Consider the following 12,013-nt stretch of genomic DNA (forward strand, 5'->3'; position numbering starts at 1 on the left):
AACTGGCGATCATGTATATTTAATCATTTTCAATAATTATTTTTTTTTCATTTATTTTTTTTATGTCCAATCAACATATTTTTAACAACTATTTTTTCTCTTATATATAAAATCGATTATTTCTTTTTAAATATATAATATTTACTTTAAATTTTTTTTTTCATTTACTAATTCTTCCTTCTACTTTTACAGAATACACAAGAAGTCCATTATGTTATTATCTTTATAAAGTCGTGAATCTCATTTGCGGTTTGCAATAAGCATTCAGCAATTAGGTATAATTGTTCTAATATTTACAAACTTTTTTACTTTAATTTTTAATTTATGTTATATTGTTATATTACCTTTATTTTATATGATAATTGATTTATTTGAATTAAAAATTTTGATTGTTGATTTTGTATTAGTCATTCAAAAAATATAAAAATTTTGCATCTCAAATGGCTAGAAGAATAAAATTTAATAATTTTTTTAATTTCAATACAAAAAGACATCGTTGAATATTTCGCTTTATACTTTTAAACTTATTGAGTCGTCCTAATCTTTTGCATAGCTAATGAAATGGTTCAACTTTGGCTTAAAAAAAAAATGAAGGTTAGTCAATAAATATACAGCCAAACAAACAAAAACTGAAATAAAAATGAACAAAAATACTTTCAATTTCTATTGAATAAAACAATAAGTAAGATAAGATAATACTAATCCAGAATTCTATATGTAATGAACAAGACCATAGATATTCACAATATACATCACCATTAACTTCACCAATATTATGGGCAACCTCATTTGGCTCTCAAAGTAGATAGAGAAAGAACAAAATTTGCATGAAGAAACTAACATGGTATGTGAACTTAACCAAACTACATTGAAATATTATCAAACATATTGAAGCTCAATAGCTTAACAATCAAACAAAACTTGATAATAAAAATTTTTATTGCAGGAAGCCAAGACAAAACTTGATAATAAAAATTTTTATTGCAGGAAGCCAAGACAAAACTTACTTTTGTTTTTCTCCCAAAAAAAAAATTAAAGAATCAATAAAAATTGCAGTAAGTGGGCAACATAGATCTCAAACTTAAGCAAACAATACAGCAAAATAACAAACTATAGAAATCAAAGAGAAATTAATAAAAAGAAAGTAATTTTCAATTCCTATACAACAAAGTAGCAAATAAAATCATAGAAGAAAATTGATAAAGCAAATATATAAGTTATATTGTTTGACAGACTAAAACTTTATTACAAGAATAATATAATGATCAACAAATAAAATACAACAATGTATTAATCATCACAAACAAAATTATCAACTAATAATCACCAAATGAATCATCAAAGCAAAAAATGTGAAAGCAGAAAAAGAACAAAAAAAAGGTGCATCAATCCAAATATATTAGTTAAACATAAAAACGAAAAAAAAATCAAGTTTCTTATTCCTGAGAGTCTTTTCAAAGAACAAACTGCCATAACAAAGGGGTTGAATTAATGATGCAAACAATGATGATAATTGAAAGCAAATGAAAATTATAAACCAATAACAATGATTATTGAAAGCACAATAAATGAGGTAATAAAATAATATGATGACATGGTTTCACAATAGAATAATATCATGAACTTATTTTAATCATAAAAAAATAGTGAGTGAATGTATCGTGGTCGAAGGTAGGATAATTAAAATGGAATTGAGCATTACTTAAATAGGTTCCAACTTTTCCGCATTCGAGGGATCCACACATATGATAAAGCTTTTGTTTGGATTTTCAATTCTTTTTATGATTTAGCCATGGAAATACCAAAGAGAGATTTCCTAGTTGTGGACAAATAGTTCTCCGAAAACTCACGCTTTAAAGATTTAAGACAATCATCCCAAAAATAGGAATCCAATTGAAGATGGAATGGTATTTGAAAACTCAATTTTAATAGTTTGAAGATAAAGAAAACTCAATTTTAATAGCTTGTAGATGAAGACAAGAAGTAGGAATGTGTATTTCATTTTGTTTCTTTCAATTTTAAAATTACTTTGCTGACTTGAAGTTTCCTGGTCTTTGCACAAAGTTTTTAGTTAATCAATTCTTTTACAGTAGAGATAGAATATCTTAAAAATGTTTCGTTTCCATTAGCTCAATAACAAATAAAAAATAGCAATATGCAACTGAAGGATGAACTGGCAAGAACAAAAAAAAAAAAAAGTCACAAACCAAATTACAAACATATGCAAATGCATGAAAATGACGCCACTATTTTGTATAAGTACCAGAATAACAATGAGCATAAATTAAAAACAATAATATCTCACCACATAACATAGTTAAAAAAAAAAAACCCAATTGAGCATAAAAATCACAATATGTGTTTAGTAGTAACTGAAACCTTAGGTGACAATTACCTTAATGAAAGGTCAACAATATCATTAATGAAACATAGAATAAGTAAGCAAATATCAAAATTTACTGATAGATCGTGCACTAATTAAAGAAGCTTTTTCATTAGGATATTATTAGCATCAATCATAATTACTTCGATAGCTAAACATCTGATTATAACATACTGTTGAAATAACTGTTAAAACAAAACCATTCTTGCTAATAAAAGAAGAAGAGGCCGACCTATAGAAAAGAGCAATGGAAAAGGAGGAGAAGAAGACGAAAAAAATGGAGGAAGTAAGAGATGAGAGAGGATAGAGAACTTGGGAAAGAGAATTGAAAATGGCATTAAATAAAAAACTAAAAGAAGCAAGAAAAACGAAAGAAACATAAAAGAAAAGAAGTAAAAAACAATGAAAACAAACCTGAGTAAATCGAGTTCAAAACATTAAGAAATGAAGAAAAGAATTGACAAAAAAAAAAAAAAAACCAAAATAAATAAGNATAAAAGAAAAGAAGTAAAAAACAATGAAAACAAACCTGAGTAAATCGAGTTCAAAACATTAAGAAATGAAGAAAAGAATTGCAAAAAAAAAAAAAAAACCAAAATAAATAGAGGAAACAGACCTGCAAACCACACAAAGCAAGAAACCAAAAGAAACCATGAAGAAAACGATGAGAAGAAAGCAAAGAAAAAAATAAAGGAAGAAGGTAAATAAAAAAAAAAAGAAAAAAAGGTTTTGAAATAAAGCAAAGAAAGAAATAAACGAAGATGACAAAGAAAAAATAACTACTTCAACGTCAATGGGAGATTAGAACGTGGCCTATTTTTGGAGAAGGAAAGATTCTAGCCGACTGCATGGCTAATAAGGGCTTTGATATAGAAAATGACTATGTATTATATGATGTTCTATCACTAGGTATTAGGAATTTACTGATGAACGATATATTGGGATATGTCTCCCTCACCTGATTAGAATCTAATAAAACTTTCCTTCCTCAAAAAAAAAATCTGGAATAAAGCAAAGAAATAACTAAACTAAGAAGACAAAAAAAAAAGAAAGTTTTGGAATAGGTAAAAAAAAGGAAAATACAAAAATGTCCTTTACAAAATATGAAAACCGAAAAGCATCTTAACAAAAAGAAGAGAAAAAAAATGAAAAGACCCAAAAAGCCCTTCACAATCCCACAAGGACCAAAGAAACTACCCAAAAATCTCCTCTCCACTTGGAGCAAATCGGGCTGGTCAAACCAAATCCAGGCCCGTTGAACCCGACCCGCTCAAGGCTTTTGAAACCCTCCTCAAACCCTCAAATTAGAAAGCAACGTGGTCCTCATTTAGCAACCCCGAGCAATATAAAGCCTTCCAAAGTAGCTCTTTTTCATAGTAATTGAGTGTCACGTGTTATTCAATTGGGAGCACCAGATGTTAACTAATTACTCCTTTTAGGGGAGACTTTTAATATATATTAGCTTGAAACTTGGCTCATTTTAGGATAATAATGCCGTTGAAGCTGTTGGTTCTGCTAATGGTTAATTCACACTTTTAGAGCTTTATTACAAAGCCATTCAAGATATGTGAAACGGAAACATGTTCAAATTTACATTTCAGATTTGTTTCTCATTACATACAGAAGTTTCTCTCCATCTTATATTATTTTAAACGTATTAAACTATTGCAGTCATGTCTGCTTTAATAATTTCTATGCTTTCATCATTGCAAGTGATTTTGTTGAAAGATTTTCTTTCAGCCTTTGTTGTTGAAAGATCTCACAACTCTCAAATAAAACCAAAAAAAAAAGAGAGATTTCAATTGATGTTGCGATAATATACAGACGCTTTCTTCTACATTTCGCATGTCTTCCTTTATAAATGGACAAGCAGTAGTAAAGAATAATTGAAGTGCAACTGTTGGGGCACATGGCCTATGATATGGCCCCAACCCCATTTTTTTTAGTTTGCATATATGATCTCGAGTACTAAATGTGTCAATAAAAAATCCTTTTCCACAAAATCAATGTTGGAACTTCAATTCTGATTCATTGGAAATAGCTTGTCACAGACTGGCAGAATGGACAATTGCTACCAGACATTATTTTTCTCTTTTGCTATGTCTTCGAATACCATACAAGGTTGCCAAAATGACCTCTTGATGTCAGATATTATAACTGTCTTAGTAGGCGTATGCCATGATATTTTCTGAATATCCATTTGAACAGTATCAGTCTTGAAGCGACCAAGAACACCTCCAGCAGCGCCAGGCATGGTTGATTATCAGCACCCTGACCATGAACAGCTAAGGAAAAGATTGGGGCCATGATATTTTGTAATCATGAAGAGAGACATTCTCCGATAGGATAATTTCAATCTTAACTATAACTGTTGAATTTATGGAAGGATGAGAAGATTTTTTTAAAAACTAATGGATTCATCAAGAATATTGAAAAGATAAAGTAAAATTAATGAAATCCCTACAAAAACCAATAGATACCTGCATAACCCCTTTCATATTTTCTTTCAAGCCTAAAACTCTCTCCAAATTCACTTCAACCCACAGTCCAAAACCTTGAAAAAAACGTGTGGCTTAATACATGGGCTCTTTTGGACCTTCTTTTTAATACAGATGAAGGAAAAATTATTTTTTAAAAAAACCCTAACTGAAATGGGAGTAATAAACTTTATATAAATATATATATATATATATATATATATATATATAATGGAACCAAGAAAGAACAATGAAAGCCGAAAAGAAGAAAAAAGGGACAAAACAAATCTGGGAAAAGATAGATAGTAGTCAAAAATGGAAAGAAAACCCTAGAGAAGAAAAACGCAAAATCCAAACCGAGAAAGACACAAAGTACAGAAAACAGGAAAGCAAACCAGCTAAACTCAAAGAGAGAAATCACCAACAACAGAGCAAACAAACCAAAAAATGAAGGACGCAAACTCTAAAGAGAAGAAAGGAAGTTTCTGGAGTAACCAAACTCAATAAAGAAAAACTCCTCACCTAAATTTGAAAATCAAGTGAGACATGAAACGAATGCATGAAAAGCAAGCTAAGCACGTCATTTCATTAAGACCACACACGTGTCTCCTCTGAAAAATGCGCAGCTCCAGACACCAAACACATCACAACACCGACGTCGCTCCTCTATCCTTCATGTTGCAAAACTTGGGGACCCCGTTGGAGCATAAAAAGCATCTGACACAAAACCAAGGACTTGCATGAAAATGGGTTGGCTGGATTGACAGAGAGTAGAGATTTTTGTTTTATTATGTAGCTTTAATTTAATTTTCTCACTTGGGACCCCATTGATGCAATTTAAAATTCCCTCATGAAGTTTAATTTGATCTTGATTATGGGGAATCGTGGCTTGATTGGCTCTTTTGCAAAGTTTGATTTACTCATGGGTTTAGAGATTAAAAACGTGATCATTGTCTGAGTGACACATGGGTAAATAAAGAAGCCTCTTTAGTACTTTCTTTTACTTATGTTATAGAAATATACATTTTTTAACAACATTAAATTTTTTAAAAAATGAAATAAATCTTTTATCTTTTTTATTAGATTTAATTAAGTTTTTTATTTTTATTTTAAATCAAATAAACTTTATAATAATANAATAAAAAACATTAAAATTTTTTAAAAAATGAAATAAATCTTTTATCTTTTTTATTAGATTTAATTAAGTTTTTTATTTTTATTTTAAATCATATAAACTTTTATAATTAATAGATAATTCATATTTATTATTTTTATACTCATATAACATCAACATTAAAAGTGATAGTCACTGACTATATCATTGTGTCACATTTACTTGTCATATTATTATCAATTATCACATGTCAACTTAATATGACATAAAATTAAATATGTCATTTTAATTAATGATAATTAATTAAAACTAGTTATAAAAAATTATCTAATTTAAAATAAAAGTATAAATATATATTTAATTAAACGTAATAAACATAAAAATTTATTTGAGTATTTTTAAAATGTGAAGGGATTTTTATAAGCATTAGGTAAAAAATATATTAAAAAGATTTTTATAAGATAAGAATAGCGCAAACTTGATTTTTATAAGATAAGAAAAGTCTTGAAATTTATTTGTATACCAAATAATCCTGTTCAATCAATTATTCAATTATGGATATCTTTCAAAATTTCATTAGTTAGGCTTATTGTTATTGTTTAATCATTCATCTCTCAACTCACTCCTATATATATATCAAACACTACTAAATCCATATTACTTATTGGTTGATAATGACTTGTGGCTTGTCATAGCTAGCAAGCACGCTAGTTTTTGTTATGAAATAGAAAATCTTATACGTTACATACAACATATGCGACAATAATCTTATATTCTAATAATAATAATAATTATGTGTACCAAATCTATTTCGAAACAAGCAAATTGAATTTTCCAATTTTTTTAGACCAAGATATTTACCAACTCTTTTAAAATTCCTATGAACTTTTAATTTGTTATCATAATACAATAAAAGACTAAATCTTCCAAACCCACTATAAATTTAATTTGTTTGTAAAACTTGCTAAAATCAAAATCATATATATCACTTTTCCTATAGGGCTCTTGAATCATTATTTATTACTGCATAATAACTACATTTATCATTATAACTATTTATAGAATAACTCAAATCCAAAGTCATTTCTCAAGTACTTATTTCGGCATCAAGCATACGAAAATTTTCACTTTGTCTAATGCTCTTTCAGGTAAGAGGAAAAAGATTTACCTCTAATGTATGGAAAGAGAATATGTTTGAAGCACCACTCCATGGAAAGTTTATAGATGAAGCTTTGGCTATTAGTTCCATATTAAACTTGTTATTTGAAACAAAATCAACATAGTGGTGTTGAAGTTGAAGGTTGAACGTGATAAAAAAAAAGCATCTAAGCGTAGGGACGAGCAAATATAAATCGAACAGAATTAAAATGAGTTCGATTTTTTCGGGTCGATTAGTTCGGTTTTTCTGTTAATTCGATTAGGATAGTTAGATTAGCAAAATTATTTTGATTTGGTTTTAGCTAGAAAAATTTATAATCGAACTAACCAAACCTAAATAAGGGTATTATGGAGATTTTACATGAAAAAAAATTCTAAACTTAAATTATTTATTGTTGTTTATATCATATAAATTATATGAGTATTTATTTTATTTATTATAATTTTTTAGAATCATTTTTAATATTTTTGTAATATTGATTTATTTTAAAAAATATAATATAAATAAATATATACAAACAAAATTTTTTTTGTTAAGTTCGGTTTTTAAAAACCGAATTGAACTAATCGAATTAGTTCGATTTCGGTTAATTCGATTCAATTTTAATTATTTAAAAAATATTTGATTAATTTAATTATTATATATCTAAAATCGAATTAATCGAATTAATATTTGAGCCTGCATGCCAAGTTTGTATTTGCATCACATGTAAGATCGAGTTAAGGGGCTTGCACCTAAACGGATTGATGGCCCCTTGCCTATTGTTTCAACTTTGCACTTTCAGGTCTACTGCCTATCTAACGCTACTTTTGATGAAGCCACAAAAGCCTGTCCCCCCTAATTCCTCTGCCTCTTGGAATCAATTTTCTTTCAGGTCTATTGGTTATCTAAATATTCACTAAAGCGAAGACAACGGATTAACCGGTCTTTATTTGAACCTTGCTTCATTTTCCATGTCCTTCCCAAACTCGCCAGAAAAAAAAAGGGTGTCCAAATTGTTTAAAATGGATTGAGAATCAAAAGTTTTTCCTAGTTCCCATGATTTAACACAAGTACAAATTAAAGCAGGTGGCTAATCCAGGAGAGTTAATGCTTAACATGAGCCCAATATGCAACCTTATCCAGTAGATCAATCAAGGGCCAATATTTCTTAACCTGAGTTGACATTATTTTTTTGGAAGATTATCATCCTGCTTTCATTATAAGGAAGGAATGAAACAATTCCTTCCATCAAGAGGAACCATTACAAACAGACACACCCATACACCCACTTCTTCCAGGCAAGTAGATCACGCCAACATCCCTTTATAACATCTATTGTCCATCAGTTGAAGTAGTCGATTCATTCATAAGGGACATTATCATCGTTTATTGAATTATTCCCATATCTGCAGATCAATGGACGCAACATTAATGCTGTGCACTAGAAATAATAAGGTATTTATCTTGTAGTGGAGTTTAACTCGCCTGTATTCAGTATCCAGCCAAACATGAATCCAGAACTCAATCCATTTATTGTCATAAATGTACCAAATAGGACACTGCCAAGCTTCCCATAGATAATGTCATAATTTAGCTTATATTTCGACAATCTTATCATTTAGGTTATGAAATTTAAGATGTCTTGACAGAATGAAAATGGCTTGAAATAGCTGAATTACTTAAATTCGATTATCAATCAGTTACTCTTTTGGGTTCCACTAAATTCATTTAAAATTAATTCAAGAAATAAACCAAAAAAAATCTCAGTAGATGTATTAGACAAAAAACTTTGTGTTGCTGATCAATTAAGGATAAAAACTTGGTCGTGGAATCGAATCATATTCTGGCATTGTAAACTCCTTGAATAGAATTATACAAACAAATTGAACCAATTTATGATATAAAACTTTGAGTAATTTTAGTAGCCAATAGAAAAATGAAGAAAAATTTCACCAGGCAGCTGAACATAACATTAGCTTTTCCATTCTGATTTAATAAGACTTACATTAGATGAATCCATGAACAGCCACATGAATTTCAGGGCTTAAGATATGTGAAATCAATGAAGGCTGTTGCTACAATTCTGGAAGAATTTACTATGCAGCTAATTGCCCTGAGCTGATCAGTCGTATCATTCTGGTTTAACAGATAGAAGCTTATCTGACAAAGGTTTACAAGTCCTGGATCAGAAGGATGTGTATATCATTGGACAGATATTAAAAGCTAGACTGGCTTTCCAGAAAAAGAAAAGCTAGGCTGACCATTACCTATATATAATATCCTAGTAAAAATCAGTATCTTATCTTTTCCTTGGATAAATATGGGCCTGCAATGGAGTCTTCATCCCCATTGTGAACTCCTGCATCTCCTCCAAGCTCACCTCATCTCCATCCATAGCCTTCCATTCGAGTTCCAAACCAGATTTGCCACAAAATACTCCAGATGAAGCATGGCCAAGCTGAGTCCAGGACAAATTCTCCTCCCTACCCCAAACGGCATCATCTTGATTTCCCTACTTCCTGTTATATCAAAGACTTCCCCACTTTTATTGTCACTGCTAAGGAACCTTTCAGGCTTAAATGACATAGGATCCTCCCATACTTTCGGATCCCACCCCATTTCTGCTACCATGAAATTAATGGTAGCATTCTTGGGTACTGAAAATCCTCCAAGGACTGTGTCTTCTCTCGCACTATGAGGCAGAACAAAGTGGCCTGGTGGGTGCCTTCTTAGACCTTCCAATATCACTGCCTTCAAGTAAGGCATCTTCTGCAAATCATCTTCCTTGACCTCTTCCTCTCCATCTCCCACAACCCCTTTGATCTCCATGAATAGCTTCTCTTGAACATGTGGATATTTCACCATGTTTGCCATAATCCAGTGCAAAGCAGTGGAGGTAGTATCTGTTCCAGCATTGAGAAACTCAGAGCTCAAAGTGACAATTTCCTGTTCAGTAAGATTCCTTTGTCCCTTCGGTAGTTGAAGATCAAGCAAAGTATCAACATACGCCAAAAGATGCTCCTCATCATCAGCTTCCTCTTTGTCCTCTTTACTCTTGCTCAATCTCTCCTCTTTCACTTTCTTTCGTGCCCTTATCAAAGGAACCAACACCTTCTCTTGATCCTCAACGGCCTGAAAGAACTCCTTCCAACGTTTATGAAGCAAAAACCTTGTCAAGCTAGGGCAGAAATTGAGTAGGTTGAATCTTCCTCCCAAGCCTATTAGCAAAGGGCGCTGAACATTCTCAATCTCTTTAATTTGTTCTTGATTAAGCTTGTCACCGAAACACATCAGCACCAATAAGCAGAACATAGCATATTGAAAATGATCCACAGCACGAACTGGTTCTCCAGTTTTAGAGTGCGAGATTAAGGATTCTAACAAGATTTGAATAACCCATTTCCGAGCATGAGAGTAGGATTTTATACGCGAAGGATGGAGGATTTGAGCTGTGAGGTTACGCCTCAAAAGTCTCCAAGTTGGACCATAGGGAGCAAAACTGATATTATGTTGATTACAGCTTAAAATCTTGGCTATGGTAGGAAGTTCGGGGCGGTCGGCAAACAAAGCACCGTTTTGAATTAACGCCTGGTGGGCGAGAGAGCGATCGGAGATGAAAATAGCAGGGCGAGAAAGAATGTTGAGAGTGACCATCGGACCAAGCTTGTTATGGAGGTTCCGGAGGATTGGTTCCAGCTCGGAAACGTTTCTCCTGACCCATAAAATGTTGCTGATAATGGGAATGTTGGCAGGGCCCGGAGGGAGTGTTTGGGAAGGGTTCTCGGAATGGGATGAAAGAAGGTTAATGAGAGCTCTAAAGAGAAGAGAAATGGAGATGGTGACGAGAATGATGAACCAGGTTTCCATGTTGCTTTGGGTTGGGAGAGAGTTGTGTGGTGGATATATAAAAGAGGATTTGAGGGAGCGGCAAGTATTATTTGTAATTTGAGTTTGTTGGCAAAAGCTTGACTTCATGTAACGAGGTCAAGAGAGATACGAAATGAACACTACTGTGCTTTTTAATTGGAAGATGGTAGATTGATAGCATGGCCAACATTTTTTGTGGTGGTTGACCAGAGTGAGTCTCTAGGCATTTTGTCTAACATAAAAGCGGGATGCTACTGATTGCTCACTTCAACTGTATTTTAAATGCTTACCATGGTTTCATTTTTAAATCGATCTTAGTACCAATTCAAGAGTCACAAGTCTTTCTCTTGTCTTAATTGAGGCTTATCTTAATATCTCTTATAAAACGTCTATTCAATGAAGAATGTTGAATAAATTTTGATATCACATTACACTAATTTACATTTTCAATCAAAAAAAATGTTTTTTTATTAAATAAAAATAGATCTTCCAAACTTTTTTCATTTTTTATTAATGTGGAATTTATGTAGTGTATAATGTTATTAAAAATTATATTTTTTAAAAAATTATCTAATTCTAATAGATTTTTGTTTTTTATATAGTAAATATACAAGTTGCTAGTTATTTAATATATTATAGGGACATGTTTTCATCTTAATTTGTAACGAGAAAATAATTTTAATATACAGCTTGCTTTATATTTTAAATATATAATTTTAATTCAACAACACTTTCTTACAAAAATAATTACATGAATAACACATTACTTATAATTAATAGATATCTTTGAAAAATATAAAATTGATAACAAATCTCATATATATATATATATATAGAAATAAATTGATAATATGTTGTCTTTTTGTTAATAATAAATGTATACATTCCTTTTTACATTTCATTTTTCCAATAGTTGCATACTCACACAATGTACAAATTTATGTAAAACAATTATACGATAACATAGTATGATTTTGTTTTATTTATATAATCATATACAGATTAACATTGCAGACCATTATAAAGTTCAT

At 30.7% G+C, this 12,013-nt stretch overlaps 1 pseudogene; it reads right to left on the bottom strand.

Annotated features, from left to right (window-relative positions):
- Nucleotides 9,077-11,114, bottom strand: LOC18599636 (annotated as a pseudogene).

The sequence above is a fragment of the Theobroma cacao genome, chromosome 5 (assembly GCF_000208745.1).
Source record: "Theobroma cacao cultivar B97-61/B2 chromosome 5, Criollo_cocoa_genome_V2, whole genome shotgun sequence".
Classification (NCBI taxonomy): domain Eukaryota; kingdom Viridiplantae; phylum Streptophyta; class Magnoliopsida; order Malvales; family Malvaceae; genus Theobroma; species Theobroma cacao.